At 38.4% G+C, this 9044-nt stretch overlaps 1 pseudogene; it reads right to left on the bottom strand.

Moving 5' to 3' along the window:
• Positions 1-3790: 3790 nt before the first annotated feature.
• Positions 3791-7101, bottom strand: LOC147750669 (uncharacterized; annotated as a pseudogene).
• Between the last annotated feature and the right edge of the window lie 1943 nt (positions 7102-9044).

Genomic DNA, 9044 nt, shown 5'->3' on the forward strand with positions numbered 1-9044 from the left:
TTAAGGTGTGTGTCACTGTGGTTGAGTGTCGGTGGACGCTGTCTGCACAAACATATTAAGATGCATTCAGTATTTATGAAATTGGCTGATAGTAAGTGATGGTCTCATTCACTGGTTTGTTAGTTGTTAATTTATGTTTCTTTTTGTACTTCAACAAAAACTGAAAAACAAGACCTAATTTATATGCGTAACGCCGCCGGACCTTGTGTTGTCGGCTACAAGGCTGTGTGCAATCACTCCTGTACTGTATTACTTGAATCAATGCAGCCGGCCCCCGGGTTGTAGGCTCCTGGCTTTGTAAACATCTTTTGTCACAATAAAGGTCTTACAAAAATAATAATAATAATAATAATGTTATAGCTCCAAAACTATTTTCCCAGTATACGAACAATATTTATAAGGACATAGTGAATTTAATCCAGGATGTACCTGACAATGATGTATTTCATGGCTCAAATCTATACTGTTAGTTCAGACTCCAAAGGAATTAGAAGCGCAAGTGACAAATATAAATAACATTTGTAAAACAAATAGCTTGTAAATAAATACCTCAAAAACAAAAATTAATGATGTTTCAAAAAAGAAAAAAACGATAAACCCACATTTTGAAAAACACCACCAAAGGTCACTACCTTCACATACGTGCATGTGAGCATTTAAGTAAACTTTAATAGAGTACCTATATCAAACCGGCAATTGATGAGTCAATGACCACGATAAGCATGATCCAGCAGAAGATATGTCTTATGAAGCCAAACTTTGGGGCCTGACCAAAGCAACAAGTTAAATAGAATGTCAGGAAAGTTATTTCTAGAAGACAACTATGGGGATCCTACCAGGTTGACCTATAATCTAACTCAAGGCCAGAAATAGATTCTCATCTATCATTAATAAGTGCTAATTATCCTCCATAAAATTCGAACTAAAACAATTAAGTTTGCATAGCTCAAATTTGGTAGGCAAAGCCTGGAAATCATGTTGCGATGGACTAAAAGTCACATTATGCCATCAAATGGAAAATAGAGAACAAACAACTAAACATATGCCTGACATTAAAGAACAAGAAATGACAGCTGATGTCCAAAAAACGAATGAATTAAATCTTTACCAAACAATTAGCAGACTTAAAATTGTCCAAAAGCAACACTCTCAAAGGATTCAATTCCTTTTCATAAATCTGGTCTGTTTGCCATTTCTTTCCAGGCACTAGGTTACTGGTGAAAAAATGACAAACCAATGTGAAAAATGACTTTGTGCACTAGCCAGAAGCAGAGACCTACCACTAAACATCTAGCCAACTGAAGATCCTGGTCGTCAATTCATCGAAATGCCTGGAGTAGCGCAGTGACACCACATGCCCTATGATCCCTGTCTGATGTCACAGGAAGTGAAATTACACTAACCTTGACCTGGACGCCCATGAAATGAAACAAGGCGACATTGCATGACCTTTGACTCGGTGCGATCATAAGAAGTGAAGTATCTAACTTTTGGTTACTCTCTACAGATATAAATGAAGTACCCTGTAGACAGAAATATTTGTAACCCAATGAAAATGAAGCTGCATACATTGTTTCAGGTAGTATTTTCGCAGCGCGAATTCCGCAGCGGCGCGGGCGGGGCTTGGGGATGGGCGTGGTGCTCCCTTATTTATGATGGCTCCACGCCATCATGAATCATGGGCGGCTTGTGCTCATGACGGCGTGGAGCCGCCATGACCACGCCCATTCACTAATTCGCCCGCACAGGCGGGGAATTAGTGCTGCGTGGGTGGAGGGGCAGTTGCATGACGGCTCCATGCCGTCATGAGCACATGCCACCTGTGACGTACGAAAGTGGTTAAGAACCTATCAAATAGTGTACAAGAATGGAGAATACACTAGGCAAGTTGAAATCAGCCCTTATCAATATCAAGTTCACTTCATCATTCGTTTGAGAAACTAAGTGTACCATTAAACTAAGGCTTGGAACGTAGATAACAGTTCTAATTAATGCAGGTCAAATAATGCAGGTCAAATTCCATCAGCAACCTTCCTTTCTATGACATGGTATACATACTTATAAACCTGTGGAGCCATTAAACAATTCCAGGTTTACTATCATTAATTTCTTCTACAGAAAACATGTACATCACTAGTACAGTACACTTCTGTTGATCATTATAGCTCCATTATCAATTTGAACAGCCTTACAAAACTTAGGGCAGATTTTACTCACAGGGACAAAGATATTGGCAATCATCTTGATACTGTTTTACTGATAAGAAGATATGCTGACGACCCACTTCCTTGGAAAGAAGAAGTTGCTGACATAGTGGATTGAAAGAGGCCTACACTTCACATGCCGCATCTAGAATTATATCTGCTGGTATGAGCAGCAGTTGGTTCTAGTGATGATTGGGGCATCCTCCTATGTAGAGACTAATGTGAGGGTAAGTTGATGCTCAGCTAATATGAAATCCAGAAAAGGGTGACAGTGCCACAGATACGGTGTTGAAATCTCTGAGCAGTATACTGCCTGGTACAAAGAATAGTTTTTGTAATGATAATTGCAAGTCTTGATGAGAGAACAAATAGGTGGACAGCAAGTGCTTGGCTACAGGAAATTAATGTGGCTAAATGTGCTTTGAAATGCTTGTTTCATATTTATGCACATGATAAGCTGATGTGATGACAGAAAGAAATGAAATAGACAGCAAGTTGGCCCTTTGCCAATAGAGCTTCGAAACATGGTTGCTGCTCCCTTCTTGTCCCTGCATCGGTTACTGACTACTGCGACCACTGGCAGATATCTTCAGCTGGCATATGCCTCAAGGGGAATAGAGACTGATTGAGGAGTAAGTGTTGTTTATCTGGCCATCAGGAGAAGGCTGATACTGCATAGCTGTGTGGTAGCTGCTTTCTTCGTGCTCCTACATAGGCTATTGGTTACTGTCATCACTGGCAGATTTATTTAGGTGACATAAGCCTCAAGGGGAATAGAGACTGATTGAGGAGTAACTGTTGTTTGACTGGTTAGTGGCCGCTTCTCTGCTTCTCTGAGGCTGCTTCTCTACATAAGGAAAAGGACCAGGTAATTTTTAAAGAGGATACCTCAAGTAGTGCATGCCATCAAAACTGTCAATGGCTTCATTCAAATTTAGCTGCTTAACCTCATTTGGTTCACAAGCCACTGTCATCAAGTTACTGAGTCTCTTCTTGCCTCTACATTTATTGTGCAAATAATTGTGTACCTTTTCCATACAGGAGAATAATCTCTCATTTGTAGCAGTAGTTTTAGGTACTGTAAGAACTAAATGTAAAAGATCCATAACCTGAGTAAATACTCCTGATTGGTACATGAGATACTGCCCGATAGTAAATACATGGTACATTCTTGTCTGAAAAATATGATTTTACAGTTTCCAGTTCGGATTATAGAAGACTTTGGTCTACTGCAGCCTCTGGATATTTGTCAACAGTAATTAGTGCAGAGGAAAGTCTGAAAAATGTGCAGCTTTTAACCCCTCCCATGCTGATGACGAGCTGAGCTCGTCATCAGCCACGGTGCTTGTGTGCTGATGACAAGATGAGCTCATCATGGCGATTAGAACGCTTGCACGCTGGGATAATTCCCCTGCTGTGTGAATGTTCTAAAGAAACTGGTGTGGCCATGACGAGCTCAGCTCGTCATGAGCACAGGAGCACTGTAGCTCATGACGAGCTGAGCTCGTCATGAGCACCGGGGCGCTGAGCGTGACCCCCCCTCCACCCCCCAGCACAGCAGGAAAATTACCCCAGCAGCCAAGGGGTTAAATTGAACGTTCTGACAGCAGAAAAGAGGCCATGGTGTTGGTACATAGATCATCAAACTCATTTACAAATCTATCCAAAGTAGAGAAATAAACTTCATGCTTTAATCGCTTAGACAGTGGAGTTTGGAATTCTGAGACATCCAAATGGCTGGATCCTTTCTCTACAGAGGTACTGAGAAAATAATCATTCAGTTTGTTACTCAATTTATGGTGTCTCAAAGGAAGAACCCTTTGATTGGATGTTTCTTAAATCTCAATTCTACACTTCTCTGCTAAATCCTAAGCCTGACTTAACAATTTGGTCCACTAACTATCTTGACAGAGTTTCACTAAATCAATTCTTGTTGACTTAATTATATCACATGCTTTCAGCAAGTCAAGGACTTTGCTCTGTAGTACTTTGGCTAGACTGTGAATCTTTCCAGGAGCGTGTTCCATACACTGCAATGTTAGCAAGAAACCAAAGTTTTCAATATTCTTAAGAAGTCCTTTGGCTTCTGAACTAGCCTCCTTGTTAGGTTGTTGTGATTCTATCACACAAAGAATAACCATAATAGACTCAAATTGCTGCTGTACTTTTCTAACACAGGAGTACCAGGAAAACCACTCTATAGCTAAGAGTCTTTCTAGCTCCGTTACATACAGATTATTCTATTTCTGAGCTGTCACAAAGAATTCATGCCTTGGTGAACTTTGTGAAAGAATAAACACTTCCAATGTTGAAAAGAAATGCGTTACTGGTTGTATGTTAGTCACTGTTTGCACTACAGCAAGGGTTAGGAGATGGGCATGGCAGTATTTATAAATTGCTTGTAATGTGATCGCTCTTATTTTTGCTACGGCACCAATAAAACAGTCACTCATAATTGATTATCCATCATGGCACAGTGCAACACATTTTTTCCAGTCTGTTATGTATCATTTTAGGACCCTATTGCAAGTTTCCCGATTCATGCCCTTATATAGGTATAAATCACCAGATCCTTATATAGGCATAGAAATCATAACCATATTAGGCATAGCACATGCAGTCCAAATACGGCAGGGCTACTTCCACTAGTTCCGAAAATCCACAACGACTTCTTGGAACAACCCTCCTTCAGCAGTTAGGGACTTCCCCTTGCTTGAGCATTGATTTATCCAAGAACTCATGGAGTTTTCAAAGAACTAAGACTCTTTGTTGACGTTATTATGTTCAACTGTATGTCAAACTCGGCACCTTCAAGGTATAAATATGCCCACACTCGCCCAAGCAAACACACAGTGGTTTGGAGCAGTTCAATTATCTACTTGATCGACGCGCCCTACTACAGCAAGTGCCGAAGGAAGCTGACCCTCCAGCAGACACACTGGGAGAGCGCTGTCTTTTCTCCTGCTGAGAAATCCAGCTCCAGTGTTTCCAAGCTACCCTTGCGGGTTGTTGGGAAATCAAGTCCTGAGACCAGCCTTATCCATTCTAAACTAAGGTAAGGAGCTGATTAGTCCGTTAGAGAAATCTTGGGCAGATTCTGGGCAAAAGAATGCTGCCTTTATGCTACACCTCACTTACTTCCTTCCTCGTACTAAGCTTAGGTTAGGTACACCGGGGTAGGCGTATTTTAGAAGCACCAGTTGAGTACTTTTAGCCTCTGTTATTTATGTGACTATTTATATATGGTTTAGGAACCATACAATGCTCTTACAGTATTATTTTGTTCTACTATTTAGACTGTACACATTATATTTTACAAACAGTTTTACTATTATAGCAGTTCATTTCTTATGCTTGAGAAAGAAGACTGTTCAATAAATACTTTTATTGAAACGCCCATCTTTCTACTTTCTCTGCACCTCTAGTGAAACGAAGCATGCACGATTGACTGAGTGAAATATCTATCTATTGTTTCAAATAGGGAAACAAAGTTGTCATGTTTACGTGGTTGTCAGAGACTAATCCCTTCTTGTGAATTCGAGAAAGTTTCTAGTGACCTCTGAGCTAGCTGGCACACACAACTAAGTCTAGTATGTTCGATAGAGACCTAGTCGACCTCAGTCCTACGGCTAATCTACAGGATCTATTATTCCAATTCGCAGAGCCTATTGGGAATATAGGAACTACACTACAAGTCAAGTCCAGTTTTCTGTACTGCTTTAACAATGGCTGCAGCAAGGCTGGAGGCATCTAACTTCTCCACATGGTAAAAGCCTAGTACATTCTCCTGAACATTTCCATCACCATCGAAAAAGAGGATAATAAAACTCAGCTGTTCTTTATGTGAGATACATTTGGTTTCATCAAATAGCATCACAAAATATGTAGTCACTTTTTTGACAATAGGTTCATTGTCAAGGGCTGCGAACACATATATCATGTCATTTGGATAATCAAGAGAGGTAAAGGGCCCATACCTTCTTTTAATCTATCATCTTTATCAAAAATCATCTCTAACGAGTCAGCGAAATTTCCTCTACTTTGAGAATACACACTTACATCCACGGCACAGAATGCAAGCCCTTGACGACCCAAGAAAGACACTACCATTAGCACTGCTCTACATGTTCTATATTCTTCTCAATTTCCTGCTCCGCTACTCTTACTATCATTGAAGAAAATGACTGCTGATGGTTTATAGGCTACTGTAATCTATTGAAGTTGGTTCAAGCAACAACAGAGAACTTTTTTCCACATCCTGAAGCCAATATCAACGAATGCAACATTTCCAGGTTCACGTCCTCCTCCTCCCACAGAGCCAGCACTAAAATTCCTGCATGCAATACAATAAACAGCATCTTTAAGGTCTACCCAAGGATGGGTTTTGTAATCTTCATTAAATATACGGCATGCAGTTAAGTGGAATGTTTGATGTTTTGGTAGCACTGGGTTGCTATAATGATTCAGTGACAAGTCTTCTGCTAAAAATTCACTTGCTAGGTGGGATTTTGATGTTGGTGCCTTGCTAGTTTCTTTGATTTGATGTGCCTCTATTATGTCACTCCTCAAAAAGAGCTGGCTGTATTGTCATTACAGGATGATGAACATCAGAAAGGCCAGCCAGGGAAGCACTGTCAACTAAGCTGCCAACATAAGAAAATGTATCTTCAACTGCAGAGTGAAATGAATACTTAGCACTGTCAGCATGAGAAGAAATATCAGTAAGGTCAACAAAGGCAGAACCATCATCAGCACAGGGAGAAGCAGTTGAAATGGCAGCAGATGATTTTTCAGGGATTTCATAAGAATGTGAGCATATGCCTTCACTGCTAAACAAAGCAGCATTAGACAACTCTTGTGTTATCCTGCCTTCAGTAGAGGGTTTTCGGTACTCCATTTTTAGTGAACAAATCCAATATTGATCATTGTTTTGGAACTTTGGATTTTGTAGTTGCAAAAGACATTTTCCTGTGTTCTTGTGTTTGCAGCTAAACTCAGCAATTCCACTGCTAAAATGTCAAACATACTGAAAAAATAATTAGGGCATGGAATGGTACACAACACATACCGTAGAGAAAACAGCAGACATCGGACAGTGAGGAAACATCTGGACCATGTAGGGCTGGAGAGAGGGGGCTGGGGCATGAACTCGAACAATAGAGTGAAGGGAGGCAGTGAGTAGGGGCAGCAAGTTAATTGTACAATGCAGGCGGGAAGGGCAGTGGCAAAACAATGGCCACACGGTGGGCAGTCAAAATATTGAATATGAAATATCGACCTACATTATTATCGACTTTTTAATATCGTAGTGACAGAATATCGGAGTCAAGAATATCGTTGACCACAATATCGATTCCAAGGTAAGTAATATCGATTTTTTAAATATCGAAGTAAGTAATATCGTAAGCAAAAATATTGTTGTTAATAATATTTTTTTAGTGTTATGTATTTTAGTAGTATTTTATATGTATGTTAAACATTTTTTAATGTATTTTTATAAATTTTAAAATAAATGTTAAGAAATTATTAATTTTGTTAAAGTAAATTCTGTGTTTTAGTATCAGAGCACGTTGTGGGTTTATAGGGGAATAGGGTGGGAAGTAATGTAATTCTAATTAATTAATTAATATGTTTGTATTAATTGGTGTTGATGATTAATTAATTGTTAATTATTAATTTGCAATTCATTTTTATTAATACGTGCATTATATTAAAACAAAATAAATAATTAATTATTAATATTTATCGTTATTGGTAATTAATGTTTTGTTAATGAATGATTAATTGGTGATTATTTTTTATTAAGTGATTAATTGATAATTACATTAATTATGTGATTTTGTATGTGTGGTGGGTTGTGGGTTTATAGGGGAATAGGGTGGGAAATAATTATATTAAATTAAATGAGATTGTTTTTATTTATTGGTATTTATTATTAATCAGTTGTTAATTCCTTATTAATTGGTAATGATTTATATTATTCAGTTAAATATATTAATTAGAATTAATGGATTGATAATTATTATTTTTCAGTATTGTAATTGATTTATGGTTAATTAATTATTACTTTGTGATGAATTATTAATTGGTAATTAATATTTATTATTTATTAATTAGTTATTTATCAGTATATTCATGTATGATTAATTGTTATTGGGATGTAAAATATTGATATTTAAGTAAATATTAATATACATTTATTGGTATTTATAATACATTTTTTGTAAAGTAAATATTAATGTTATTTTTTAAATAAAAAATATTTAATTGATAAGTATATTAATTTACCCCTACGCTATCCAGCGATTTCCCTACTGTTGCACTCACTTGAGTGGGAATATTAATTTTTACCTCTACACTATCCAGCGCTTTCCCTACTGTTGCACTCTCTGGAGTGGGAATAGTAATTTTTACCGCTACGCTATCCAGCGCTTTCCCTACTGTTGCACTCACTGGAGTGGGAATAGTATTTTTTACCTCTACGCTATCCAGCGCTTTCTCTACTGTTGCACTCACTGGAGTGAGAAAAGTAATTTTTACCCCTACGCTATCCAATGCTTTCCCTACTGTTGCACTCACTGAAGTGGGCATAGTAATTTTTACCCCTACGCTATCCAACGCTTTCCCTACTGTTTCACTCACTGGAGTGGGAATAGTAAGTTTTCCCCCTACTCTATCCAGCGCTTTCTCTACTGTTGCACTCATTGGAGTGGGAATAGTCATTTTTACCCCTATGCTGTCCAGCACTTTCCCTACTGTTGCACTCACTTGTGTGGGAATAGTCATTTTTACCCCTACGCTGTCCAACACTTTCCCTACTGTTGCACTCACTGGCGTGGG

The sequence above is a fragment of the Lissotriton vulgaris genome, chromosome 1_1 (genome assembly GCF_964263255.1).
Source record: "Lissotriton vulgaris chromosome 1_1, aLisVul1.2, whole genome shotgun sequence".
In the NCBI taxonomy this organism is placed as follows: domain Eukaryota; kingdom Metazoa; phylum Chordata; class Amphibia; order Caudata; family Salamandridae; genus Lissotriton; species Lissotriton vulgaris.